We start from the raw sequence: 13,719 nt of genomic DNA, 5'->3' as shown, positions 1-13,719 counted from the left end.
GAGACAGCTGTGGTGGGCCATCATAGATTACCCAATTTCAGTTACAATGTGGGTGGTAGATATTCTGAGATATGATAGGTTAGTACAGAGCACAGAGAGCTAAGAGGAGTTGGGATGATGTTTGGAGGAGAGAAATCCTGAGAACTCTCCTTTCTTAATGTCAACATTAGGATTTCTACTGATTTGTTATAGGTGATTTGAGTGTCTTCTGCTTTTGCGAAGGAAGATGGGTTTTATCAGACAAGCTCTAAGTGTCTTTTCCAGTGCCTTGAGGTTTCGCATGCTCTATAGTTCACATGAAACCATCAGTGCTTTAAAGTTGCCTAAAGTAATCATAAAATACAGTAATGATCTGTGAAGTGATAACTCAAACCCAAAATAGAAAATAATTAGGAGTGCCCAATAGGATACAGTGTACTTTCCTGAGTGCTAGAGCTCTGTCTGCATGGCAACACCATAGCTTTAACTGTTGTAAGATGCTTTGGTTACTGTTCTCTCATTTATTAGAGCTGAATATAAAAATAGTGAAAATTAATCTCACTGTGAGACAGACTTCTTTCTAGAGTCACATAAACTTCCCAAAGTTCTTCAACACTGATGAAATGTATATTGACTGAATGTTTCTATATCGAGTCAGCTAATAATACAATAGCTTAGTACTATTATTAGTACACATTCATTTATAATGTTTAGTACCATTATTACTACTATTGTAATGTTTAGTACTATTCTTTATGTTAATTTATAATAGTTTAATACTATTATTAGTACACATGCCAATTGTTGTCTTTTCCTTTCTGTGATGCTACCTGAGACCCAAAACACAAGTATTTATTAAAACACATAAACCTCACTTAATTGAATTGGTATTTTGAACACTGCTTCTTTGAGATCTAGTGGTATTTTCTTGTAAAAGATTCACCACTGATGTAATTTAAACTTTTAAAAGTGACTTTTAAAGTATCAATATGTATTTTTACCAGTCACAAAGCATATCAATAATGTGAACATGGTGATGTAATATAAATCATGATTACCAAGTAAAAATGATAACCATTAAAAGGAGTAAAATAGGACTCTAGGAATGCAAAAGTAGTAAACGCAAGAAGGACCCACCACCCCTGAGACTGAGAAAGGGACTAAAAATTTTGAAGGACACCATCTCTCCCTACCTCTATCCATCTAGGGCTGAGATTCTGAACTTGTTTGGGTAGGGTGTGGCTACCACAGGAATACACAGCCTACCACAGGCAGAGACTTTGCCAGAAGGAATAGGTGAGGACTATAAGGGTAAATTATTAGGAGACAAATATTTCATAAGTAGGTGAGGACAGAGTAAAGTGGATTTGTAATAATGATCTAGAGGATGACCAAGAAGCTTGCTGAAGGAGCAGGCATGTTGGAGCTGGTCTCCGAGATTCACTGAGATGAACATTGTGGGCCTCTTCAGGCATACCTTCTAGCAGACATGCAGATAACAAAAAAATAACACATCAAAACCAGGGAGACAGACATTATACATTTGCTTTAGCCTTACCATGACCCTCCACTGTTCTTATGAAAAGGCCAAGCATTTCATTAGCTGGCAAAGGAAAAACGTTTACAGAGTTCAGTCTTAGAATCATGAGGCCTCATGAAAGCATAATTTGGAACTGAGGGGCAATACACAGATAACTGTCCCAGCTTCCACATAGAGAAATTAGAAAATACTTCCTCATTCTGGGGTCTCGGTGGCAGAAGAGCAAACATGACTGCCATGTACATACAACTTACCAATATCATTTTAGGCTTCAGCATATTTAGTTCTCAAGGAACAATTACTGAGTAATTAAGCAATACAAAGTAATTAAGTGATTTTTTTAATTAAAATACCAATTTAGACATTACCCAACAATTATATGCCTCAACACATAAAGATTGTTCTTATATAAGACATAAAAAGAGCATTTATAAGTGAGGAATTTTATTTTTTAAGAATTTTAATATGATATTTTAGTTTTGCATGTGGATATAAATACAGGTATGAATTGGAGAAACTCCTGTTTCTAAACATTCCATCTCTGCCCATATTCATATAACAACCCCAGATAGTACTTAGAGTCTTTGGTTAATTCTCTTCTTCTTTAGCTTCCTCTTCAGAAATGAAAATTTTCCTAAGAGTGTTATCTTACTTAACAGTTGTCATTTCCCTCTATAGTCAAACATATCTGCAGTTTTAAAAAAGGCATTACTGTGCAGAGAAGCAAAGTGCATTACCTTTGGGTCTCAAACTTCAGTCTTATAAGAAGCCAGATGTTCATCTGAATCATGGTCTAAAACCTACAAGTATTTTAAAATATTCTCAGATTTTATATCTTGACATGGATTTGAAGGTTATCTTGCCTAATTATTCCAATTATTCATATTCACACTTGAGGGGAGGTCAAGGGCATGCAACTCACAATCAAGTTTACTTATTGAGAATACAATTAGACCCATGTCATCTGAATGTTCAGTCTAATTCGACTTCCTCTTACAACTGCGGAGGTCAAACCAGTTATAAATGAAGACAATGGACAAAAGAAGAAGAGCTTAAAAGGATGTACAGAGATTCATGAAAGCAAAAGTGGGAAAATAGTGATAGACATCTAAGCGTTTTCATTGGGACATAGCCTGATTCTAACTATAATTGCCTCGGCATCAATCCCACTCATCGATTAAAAAAAATTTGGCCATCTCATCAGCTGATTTTTGTGGCTGTTGTTGTTTTTATTGGTCCCTCTATATAACAGCCTACGGTTGGCTTGGCTGCCGTTGTGTTTCTCATTGAATTGACTCTCTAAGCTAACTAAATCATTTGGTCTTTTTGCTGTGTTTCCAGAATAACTGGAATCCTGCCTGTGGAAGATAAATAGCATTGTTAATCAGCATCTATAAACCATGCTTAACAAATGACAATACAAAATGCCCAACAAGAAAATTTAGTTGCTTTTTTCCAATTTGCCTTTACTCAGTATGACTCATGTAGAATAGCAAAATGTTTCCAAGTGGTGTTCAGGCTGTGGGAAAAAGTGAGGTCACTATGTGCAGCATGGTCATAGGGCATATATTGAAGAGAATCTTAGACTGCAAATAGTTTGGAATGGGCATGGGTTTCTGGAAAGTAGAGACCAACCCACTGGGTATTTAGCCTCAAGAATCATACAAAATGATACCATTATATTTAGTGTATTTTTCCATTTCACAATGATCTCTTATTCCTGAGAATTGCCTCCTTAACCCCCAAGGATTAAGTGCTGTTGTACTATGTGACACTGTCATTCTGGCCACAATTAATCAGACAAGAGATAGGCTGCTGCCTCATGCTGAGCCAATCATAGTGTGTTTCTTGTGAATTCTGGATTGGGACTCACAGACACTGTGTGAGGCTCTTTGTCTATAGCTAGAATTATAAATTGTAAATTCAGAAACTGTGGGGTGCCCATCCTCAAGCATGAGAGTAGAGAGAGATGTGGACTACGGCGTTTTAAAAACTGACACAGATATTTGAGACAGAGAAAACTATAAGACATAAAATTCATCTTTGATTTTTCATTTCTTGTTCCAAAACCTTGGAAATAACAATTGCCTTTTCCATCCTTTTATTAATTTCTTCACTTTTTGCTAAAGCTAACTCCAGAATAATTTTTTAAATCACACTGAATTTGTTTCTTTTAATGTATACCATTTTTCCTTTTATCAGACCATCAACATTTATTTGACATATGTGGCCAAATGCTTTACAAAGAAAGAATAAGTGAGCAAATTAAACCATATGAGAAGGTCAATGAAATTAACAACTCTGGTTTATGCTGGAACTGTCAACAATAGATATCATGTCTAGCTTTTTAAAGCTCGTTTTAATCCCAATGAATCATTCACACAATTTATTTTCTCCTTTAATATTTATTGACTGTTTCTATATAAACAAACATCAGCCTCAGAAAAGCACTTTCACAGATTTTTTTTGTATGTTTTATTTTAAATTAAAGAAATAAAAAAATTAAGAAATGATTAACAAATGTCTTCTAACATTTAGCTGTTTGATAGCATTTCTTAGGATATTTTGTGATACAGGATATTGCAGCAAATTTAAGAAAAACAAGGATAAATAGTTTAAAATAGCTGTTATTTATTTAGCCTCTTATGATCAAGCTATCAAGCAAATGGGAGGTTGTGTTAATAGAATATATAAAAACTGTCAGTACAAATAAAAAAAACAAACAAAAATTAGTATTATTAATATTAATATTGATAACAATAGAATAATTGTGGCAGTTGTTGAAGTACTAGTAGCAGAGTAGCTGACATTTAACAAATACCTATTCTGTGCTTGGAACTCTACTACAACTTGTGTGGTTTTTCTCATTAATCTTCATAGCACCTATGATGACAGTTATAATCATTTTACAGATAAGGAAACAGAAATTTTGCGGCATTAATGGTCATTTAAACAGGTGTTTCAGATTCAACTGAGTATTTTAATTTTATATTTTGAGAAAATGAATCTTAACATGTGAGAATTATACTTTAAATTTGAAACACAGTCATTATAATTTTCCTTTTAAGACTTTCCTTCCTGTCTCTTTCATCCTTATTAAAGCAGGTCTTCTCCATATCATTAAGTGTCTAATAAGGAATATAAAAAAGTAATTATTGCATCTTCCAACCAAAAGATTAAACCCAAAGTGTCTTGTCTCAGTGTCAGAGAGTTAAACATTATTGTCGGGGGGACAGAAGCACCTACGTCTTTCGTTGTCCTTTCTTCATTATTTCATAACTTTTTTTCTTTCTTTCTGCTGTTAATTTTGCCCTCAATGTATGACATCCTCTGATATTTGAAAATGAATGATAGTTTCCTCCAAGTTTAGCGTGACTAGGTTGTTAAGATTATAAATGTGTATTCTCAGACACTTGAACATTGTTCACAAATTGGATTTTTGAAGTGTTAGCAATGTTCTCTTTGAGGGATTAATCTCTCCTTCAATAGAGATGGGGAGGAGGAGGAGCAACCCAAGTGCAATATTCGACAGACTTTATCACACTCAGTTTTTAAAGCTTGAGACCCCGAGTTATCTCTTGAGCAATTTTCATCTTTTTATCTCATATTTCTGCTTTGCCTGCTAGATCACACATTTTTAGTGCATCTCCAGAATTTTGTGTATGCATCCTCAATGTATTTTCATTCCTATTTTCATGTCAGTTCATCTTATTTCAAGGATTTAAAGGCAAGAGCCTCAGTAAAAACATTTTACTTCACATATCTTCACCTTGTAAAATCCAGGGGAATAAATGGAACAAAAGGTGTGAGTTTGAAAGCATCTTAATCAAAGACAGGGCTGTCCCTTTATTCTTCAAGGAAAGCTTCACCTTTACCAGACGAGGCAACTCTACTGTGGAAATTTCCATCCTAGGGAAGAAGTCTAAGAGCACATTTTGTTCTTTCTTCACTCGTAGATACCAACTAGAACTTCCAGGAAAATGTTTTGAAAAATCCGGTATATATATCCCCCTCTCTGATATAAAGAGATTGCTTCTGGTCGGTAGAAACTTGTGAGGGATGCCAGATCTTGCAAGTAATTGGCAGGGAACTCCATGGTCTCTTTCCATAAACATCTGAGAGTCCTGTTCAAATAGAGTTTTCACTACAATTGTGTTTCTTTAGGGCATTTGCAAACTAACTACTGTTCAATTTTGTTGCCACATGATGAAGACTATCTCAATTAAATTCTCAGAAATAAGGAGTCGAAGTATTGCAGACTACAAGGACAGAGAAACTATGACAGGTGCAGATTTCACAGGAGTAATATTTCAATTACTAGAAAATATTGCATGTACTATTATTTCATTAAATAAATATAAAATTTAAAGATTCTAAGGAGATGAAGAAAAGGAAAGAAACAGCAATAACAAGATAATGTGCACACACACTCATGAAAAGAAAACAGAATTGCAGCAAATAAATCCCTTGTTTTGAGAAAATATTTTCTCTGTTATAAAACAAATTTTGATTATTAGATGACTAACAAAGTTTTTTAGCAGAAACAAATAAAAACATAATATTCTTTGTTCATATTTTAAGATAATAAATTAAATGTATATATTAAATAAGTGCATTTGGAAAAATATTTCCCAAATAAAATCGTATTTAAGCAGGTTTAAAACCTGTTTAACAATTATAGTTTTAATAATTATGGTGAACTTTGTGATCAGACAAATTAAAGTTTTGATAGGTAAATTTTACCTCTTAATAAAACCCAATACATACATTATTTGGGGATTACATAACTTTGGTCTTAGTGAGAGGTGACAATGTGCAAGCAGCCCTCGCTCTCGGAGCCTCCTTGGCCTCAGCGTCCACTCTGGCAGGCTTGAGTAGCCTTTCAGCCCACCACTGCACTGTGGGAGCCCCTCTCTGGGCTGGCCAAAGCCAGAGCCACCTCCCTCTGCTGGAGAGCTGGTGTGGAGGGAGAGGCGTGGGCGGAACCGGGCTGTGCTGCGGTGCACACAGGCCAGCCTGAGTTCCGGTGTGCACGGGTGCGGGCTCTGGGCTCCGCGAGTCCCACACTAGAAGCTGTGGCAGTGGCTCAGGGCAGTGAGGGGTTTAGCACCCAGGCCAGCAGCTGCGGAGGTTGTGCCAGGTCCCCCAGCACTGCCAAACTCTGCGCTCAAATTCTAGCCAGGCCTCAGCTGCTTCCCCATGGGGCAGGGCTCCGGACCTGCAGCCCATCATGCCCAAGTCCCTCCCTCTGCAGTGAGCTCCTGTGTGGCCCAAGCCTCCCTGATGGGTTGCCGCCCCCTGCTCCATGAGGCCTGGTCCTATCAACCTCCCAAGGACTAAGGAGTACAGGTGGATGGCACAGGACTGGCAGACAACTGGGCCTGCATCCCCAGTGCAGGATCCACTGGTTGAGGCCAGCTGGGCTCCTGAGTCTGGTGGGGACTTGGGGAACTTTTATGTCTAGCTAAGGGATCCTAAACACACCAATCAGCACTCTGCCTCTAGCTCAGGGTTTGTAAATACACCAGTCAGTACTCTTTGTCTAGCTCAAGGTTTGTAAATACATGAATTGGTACTCTGTATCTAGCTAAACTAGTGAGGACTTGGAGAACTTTTCTGTCTAGCACTCTGTGTCTAGCTCAACAGTTGTAAACACACCAATCAGTACTCTGTGTCTAGCTCAAGGCTTGTAAATACACCAGTTGGTACTCTGTATCTAGCTAACCTAGTGGGGACCTGGAGAACGTTTATGTCTAGCTAGAGAATTGTAAATGCACCAATCAGCATCCTGTCAAAATGGTTCAATCAACTCTGTGTAAAACGGACCAATCAGCTCTCTAAAAAATGGACCAATCAGCAGGATGTGGGTGAAGGTCAGTTAAGAGAATAAAAGCAGGCAGTGGGAGCCAGCCAGGGGCAACCCTGGGGTCCCCTTCCACACTGTGGAAGCTTTGTTCTTTCGCTCTTTGCAATAAATCTTGCTGCTGCTCACTCTTTGGATCCATGCCACCTTCAAGAGCTGTAACACTCACCAGAAGGTCTACAACTTCACTCCTAAAGCCAGCCAGACCACAAACCCACTGGGAAGAATGAACAACTCCAGACGCGCTGCCTTTAAGAGCTGCAATGCTCACTGCCAAGGTCTGCAGCCTCACTCCTGACAGTGAGACCATGAACCCACAAGAAGGAAGAAGCTCCAGACACATCTGAATGTCTGAAAGAACAAACTCTGTACACACCATCTTTAAGAACTGTAACACTCACCGTGAGGGTCCACAGCTTCATTCTTGAAGTCAGTGAGACCAAGATCCCACCAATTCTGGACACATTAGAACATTTGTCATCAAAATGATAGCATCTGTATTTCAGAAAACTGCTAACTAAAAAAAAAAAAAAATCATCTGTAGTCACTGCTGAGTACATTTTGATTTACCTAATTTCAGTCATGTACATACATCTGCTTACAAGCCCATATAAAGCTATGTAATAAAAATTGCAACTGTAGTTTCATATTTGTATTTGCTACGTACACAATTTCAATTAGCATTACATTTATAAGCATTTCTTCAAGTCATTAAAATGTATTTTAAAACATAATGTTGAAATAATTTTATTTTATAGATACAGCAGAATTTAATAATTATTGTAACATTCCTTACATGGGTTCTTTCATTTTGTTACATTTGTAAATAAACTGCAATCAACTATCAAACATACATAATTTTTTGGCAATTACTCCTTTAAAATAGAGTTCTTGATGTAGAATTGGAAGGATAATATGTGTTCATTCTACTTTGTGCAAATTTCTAGAGTATAAGTGCAATTCTGTTACATACGTAGATTGAGTAGTGGTCAAGTCAAGGTATCCATCACCCAAATTACATACATAATATACATAATACCAATGCATGCATTTTTAAAACATTAGTTATACATTTAAATATTATGCAGAAAGTTTATAAAAATCTAAATTTAAATTAGAAGTGTATTTTAATATTCAGTATGATTTTAAAATCAGCAAATGTTCATTTTATACAAATAATATATTTATATTTTCCATAAAGTTCAACAAATCTTTTGTGAATCCATACATGGTATAAATTATATTTGAAATAGATAACTTTAATTCAGTCTGTTTTCTGCATTCCTTGAATTTGTTCAATATTCTTCATGTTCTTGTTCATTCTTTTCTCCAATGTTAACATTTTTGTTGTTACCACACACATTTTTGGATGCCAGCAATTGTAAGCTTTTAGTTTTTTCAACACTAACCCACAAAACACATACAAATTCATACATGCACACACAAACTCAGATATTCTGTCTTTGACTTAGTAACAATTTGTGGTTCTGTTGCCTTAAGCTACAGCTGTTTTTTTTCAAGGACCTACTGTTTATCAGCCTTTGCCTAATAACAGTTCTTTGTCTAACTGTATGTCACTCACATTCTGTTTTATGAGTATACCACATCACAAAAACTGGAGGTGCCTCATGCAAGTCCTCTTTTTGTAATGTAATACAATCTTTTGAGAATTTTTTTTTTAAATAGATGTTCTTATTGCAGCAGCCTCCAACCTTTTTGGCACCAGGGACTGTTTTGTGGAAGACAGTTTTCTATGAACTGGGGACGGGGTGGTCTCGGGATGATTCAAGTGCATTATATTTATTTTGAACTTTATTTATATTATGACTACATTGTAATATATAATGAAATAATTACACAACTCACCATAACGTAGTTTCAGTGGGATCATTGAGATTGTTTCCTGGCAACTGGATAGTCCCATCACGGGGTGATGGGAGACAGAGACAGATCAACAATGTATTAGTTCCTCCTCACACTGCTACAAAGAACTGCCAGAGACTGGGTAATTTACAAAGGAAAGAGGTGCAATTAACTCACAGTTCTGCATGGCTGGGGAGGCCTCAGGAAGCTTACAATCATGACAGATGGGGAAACAAACACGTCCTGCTTCATGTAATGGCAGGAAGGGGAAGTGCTGAGCAAAGTGAGGAAAGCCCCTTATAAAACCATCAGATCTAATGAGAACTCACTCAAGAGCATTAGAACAGCAGCATGGGGGTAACGGCCTCCATGATTCAATTACATCTCATCATGTCCCTCCCGATGTGGGGATTATGGGAACTCCAAGATGAGATTTGGGTGGTGACACAGCCAAACCACATCAATCAGGCATTAGATTATCCTAAGAAGTGTGCGACCTAGGTCCCTTGCATGTGCAGTTCACAATAGGATTTGCATCCCTATGAGAATCTAATACTGAAGCTAATCTGACAGGAGGTGGAGCTCACTCAGGCGGTAATGTGAGCAATGGAGAGAGGCTGTTAATACAGATGAAGCTTCACCTGTTTACTGCCACTCACTTCTTGCTGTGTGGCCTGGTTCCTGCAGGTCATGGAGGGGTATCTGGACCCCTGTATAAAAGGATATAGAAACTGAATGGGCACTGCTAGATTCATTTTCTTCATCTCACATTTGTAAAGAATAGTTTGCATATTTAACAGCAAGTAAGTTGCTAAGTAAGAATTGGTTCAAAAATTGACCTGATGAACTTGGAAAACATGGGACTCTGATTAGGCAAAATGTTACTTTAATTTGGTTGCTGTCTGTTACCACAAACAAAGATATTGATATGAACCTAAGAATATGTAAGTATATTTAATTTCTATATTTTCCTATAACAATTATATTTCATTTATTTTTAAGTGACAAATGCGCTTAGTATTTGTATACTTGTTATGTGCTGGAAATTCTTCTAACAGAAGTCTTACAAATATTGATTCCTTTAATTCTTATACCTGCAGGTAAATACTGTTGGCATACCTTAATTTGAAACTGAGGTGTGAAGAGGTTAAATAAATTGCCCAAAGTTAACATAGTTTGTAAGTAATGTAACAGGATTACAAGATAAGCTATTGGTTGCAGAGTCTGATCTTTACTGTGTGATGCTACTTCTCAATAAGAATGGAGACTGTACAAATCTGAACATATAAAACTATACCTTAAATAACAGGTTCACTAATAACCCTCAGTATGTATGTAAATCCTATGTGTGTGTGTGTGTGTGTGTGTGTGTGTGTGTGTGAGAGAAGAGAGAGAGAGAGAACAATCTTATCTTTTATTAATTTACAATCAGTATGACTCCCAAAAGTTTAAAATGTTTGGTTCTAGTTTATTTTTGGGTGGCCATGGAATGTGTATGCCTGCACCTGTGTGCTTTGTGTGCCTATTTATTTTAAAAAAAAAGAGAGAGATAATTATATTTGCTAATTTGAGAAATGTTGTGGGGGAAGGAAGGATTAAGACAAAATTCTGGGTTTGAAAGAAGCAGGAAAGAGAAGTCAATCTTCAGAAAGTGAAACTGGCCCTGTTTCAGAAGTATCCTTATTTGGAAGTTTCTAAAAACATAATTTGTTTATGCATTATTCATGCACTTGTATGCACATATATGCACCCACAGATTTACATTATACTGAAAGAGAACTAAGGAGGACCTTAAGCCTTGTGAAACAAAACACGCTTATTTATAGTGTTATTCCACTTCTGACAGATCACGTTTCAGAATACTTGATGCTGAGTTTCTATAGCTGGCTCAAACCTGCTGTTAAATTAAGATATAAATGATGACTTTGAATTCTACCACTGCCGTTTATCTAGAGGCAGGCTTTCTTAAGATCCAAAACTCTTGTTCTCCCAAAACAGAACAATTATTTCTAGTTACTATTTTAATGACCTAAGGAAGCTAAAGATGGGAAAGCAAACACTATACTGGCAAAATTTTTGTTTATGAGGTCATGGTTACTACTGTAGTCAAGGGAAGCTGCTGGTAACTTTTGATTTTCATCCCCACAGTCTGCTAAAAGAGATATTGAAAAAATAAGATGGGGAAAGTTTAATTTCAGCTTCTTTCTTCAAATAGTATTTAACTAACAAATATTGCATACATGGTGGTTTAAAAATAATTACACTAATTACGACTAATGTAAATAATACCTTTTAATATTTCATATTTTATAATGCTTTTCAGGATATAGGGTTCTTTTTTAATAGTCTTTCAAGAAAGGCATGGAGGATATTTATTTTTTATTTTGTTAAAAGGTAATCGAATGATATGTAGAATTTAGTCATTTGTGTAAGAACACATAGTGATAAAAGTAGTCCAATTTGAAGTCACCTGTGTGGTATAGGGCAGTGCTTTTGAAAACTGTAGTATATGTAAGAATCACTTAGATAGCAAGCTAAAACAGATTCCTGAGTCTCACCCCTGTAGACTGTGATTTAGTAGATCAGAAATAGGACCAATATAGGCATTTTCAAAACTCCCCAGTGATGATCATGCTGCTGCTCCACAGATCACGCTTTGAGCAGCTGGTTCCGGCAGATCTGCAATCTAATCTTAGTTGAACTAATTTTAATTGTCTTTTTCTGTAAGTTATTTAAGCTGCTTAAGCCACATTTTCCTCATTTTCACATTAAGGAAAATCATACTGACTTTTGTTGTGAGAACTAAATGAAAAATATATATATATGTTTAAAATATCTAGTCTGTCATAAGGGCTCATAGTAAGTGCCCTAACTACACTCTGCTCTCTGTGGAGCCATCCTGTGGAGTTTTATTGATCCCTCCAGTTCTTTTTTTCTCAAGATTGCCCCTCTATTCCCATTCTGATGGAATGGAGCAAACTTTAATGCTTCATTCTGACATCTTCCTGAGAAGGTATTGAACTGAAAATTCAGCATTTGAGAGAATTATTTATTATTAGAAATAAGTATTAAGTTCTTTTTATGACACTAGCTCCCTCCTATGTTTGTAATACATTAATCATTTTAATGTGCTTTTCAGAGTTATACCATTAAAAATGACTCATTAATTCAGACCATTCTGAAAAACTGAAAGTGAGAATTTCAGAAAAGTCAAGGCTGAAGTTGGGCTTTTCCCTGTTTGTAGAAACAAATTTAGTTTAGTGAATATATTGATATATGAGTATAAAATAATGTTCAGAAATGTATTTACATTAATTGACATAGTAGACTAAACCAAAGCACTTTAATATGAAGTTTTTTGAATTCTATACATCTTATTTGGTTTGCTGTATTGTAACTATGAGCTTAGATTTTCAAATCATCACTAAACAAAACTTTAATAAAAGAAATTTCCATTGATTNTTAGTTTAGTGAATATATTGATATATGAGTATAAAATAATGTTCAGAAATGTATTTACATTAATTGACATAGTAGACTAAACCAAAGCACTTTAATATGAAGTTTTTTGAATTCTATACATCTTATTTGGTTTGCTGTATTGTAACTATGAGCTTAGATTTTCAAATCATCACTAAACAAAACTTTAATAAAAGAAATTTCCATTGATTCAGCTTCAAAAAGTCATCAAGCCACTTTCATATAGCATTTAAAATAAATGTTTTCTAAATAGAGCATTTTAAATTTTGATGTTACCACATATTTGGAATACATTTGATTGAGATGTCTATAAGAAAATGTGTGGTAATGTAGAACCAAATCTTCACATTAATGAATATTAATTATATATTCAAAAAAATGAGGTTAGAGTAGTTCTTACACTTCTTTTAGTTTGGTAAAAAACAGAGGACGTTATTTTAATTTTTTTTTTTAAGTAGTGTTACTTAAATTAACAATTTCTATAGCTTTCATTCCAGAAAGAAAAAGAAGGGTGGTACAATACAATGAAAGCATTTTGGATTCCACATGATTTAAACTCAAATAATATTTTTCAACATTTTCTCAGACATAGAACACATAAACACATCATTTCAACTAGTACTTAATGTGGATCATATTCTAGTAAAGCTTTATTGATCTATGTTGATGAATGTATTAGGGGATAAAGGAATGTGGAAAATACTTGGATAGCTTTTTCAATTCTATCACTGGAGAAGCACCTTCCTGAATTAACTCTCCTCTCTCTACTTTGCTCTTATCTCATCATAGGTTTTAGACTTCACAGGTTTTATGTAGTATCTAACTTACATTTTGTCATTTTATTTTTTATCTCTGAATGCTTCTTATATAGCCTGGATGATGCTGAAAACTAACTATCCAATGTTTTAATTTCCCTGACTTGCCCTTGGGAAGCTCCTCAAATTTGTTCTCATACTAGTTCCATTTAGCACTTGTCCTGTTTCCAGGACAAGAA

The sequence above is a fragment of the Rhinopithecus bieti genome, unplaced genomic scaffold (genome assembly GCF_001698545.2).
Source record: "Rhinopithecus bieti isolate Rb0 unplaced genomic scaffold, ASM169854v2 scaffold_75164, whole genome shotgun sequence".
Classification (NCBI taxonomy): Eukaryota; Metazoa; Chordata; class Mammalia; order Primates; family Cercopithecidae; genus Rhinopithecus; species Rhinopithecus bieti.
Note: the sequence above shows the minus strand (reverse complement) of the source record.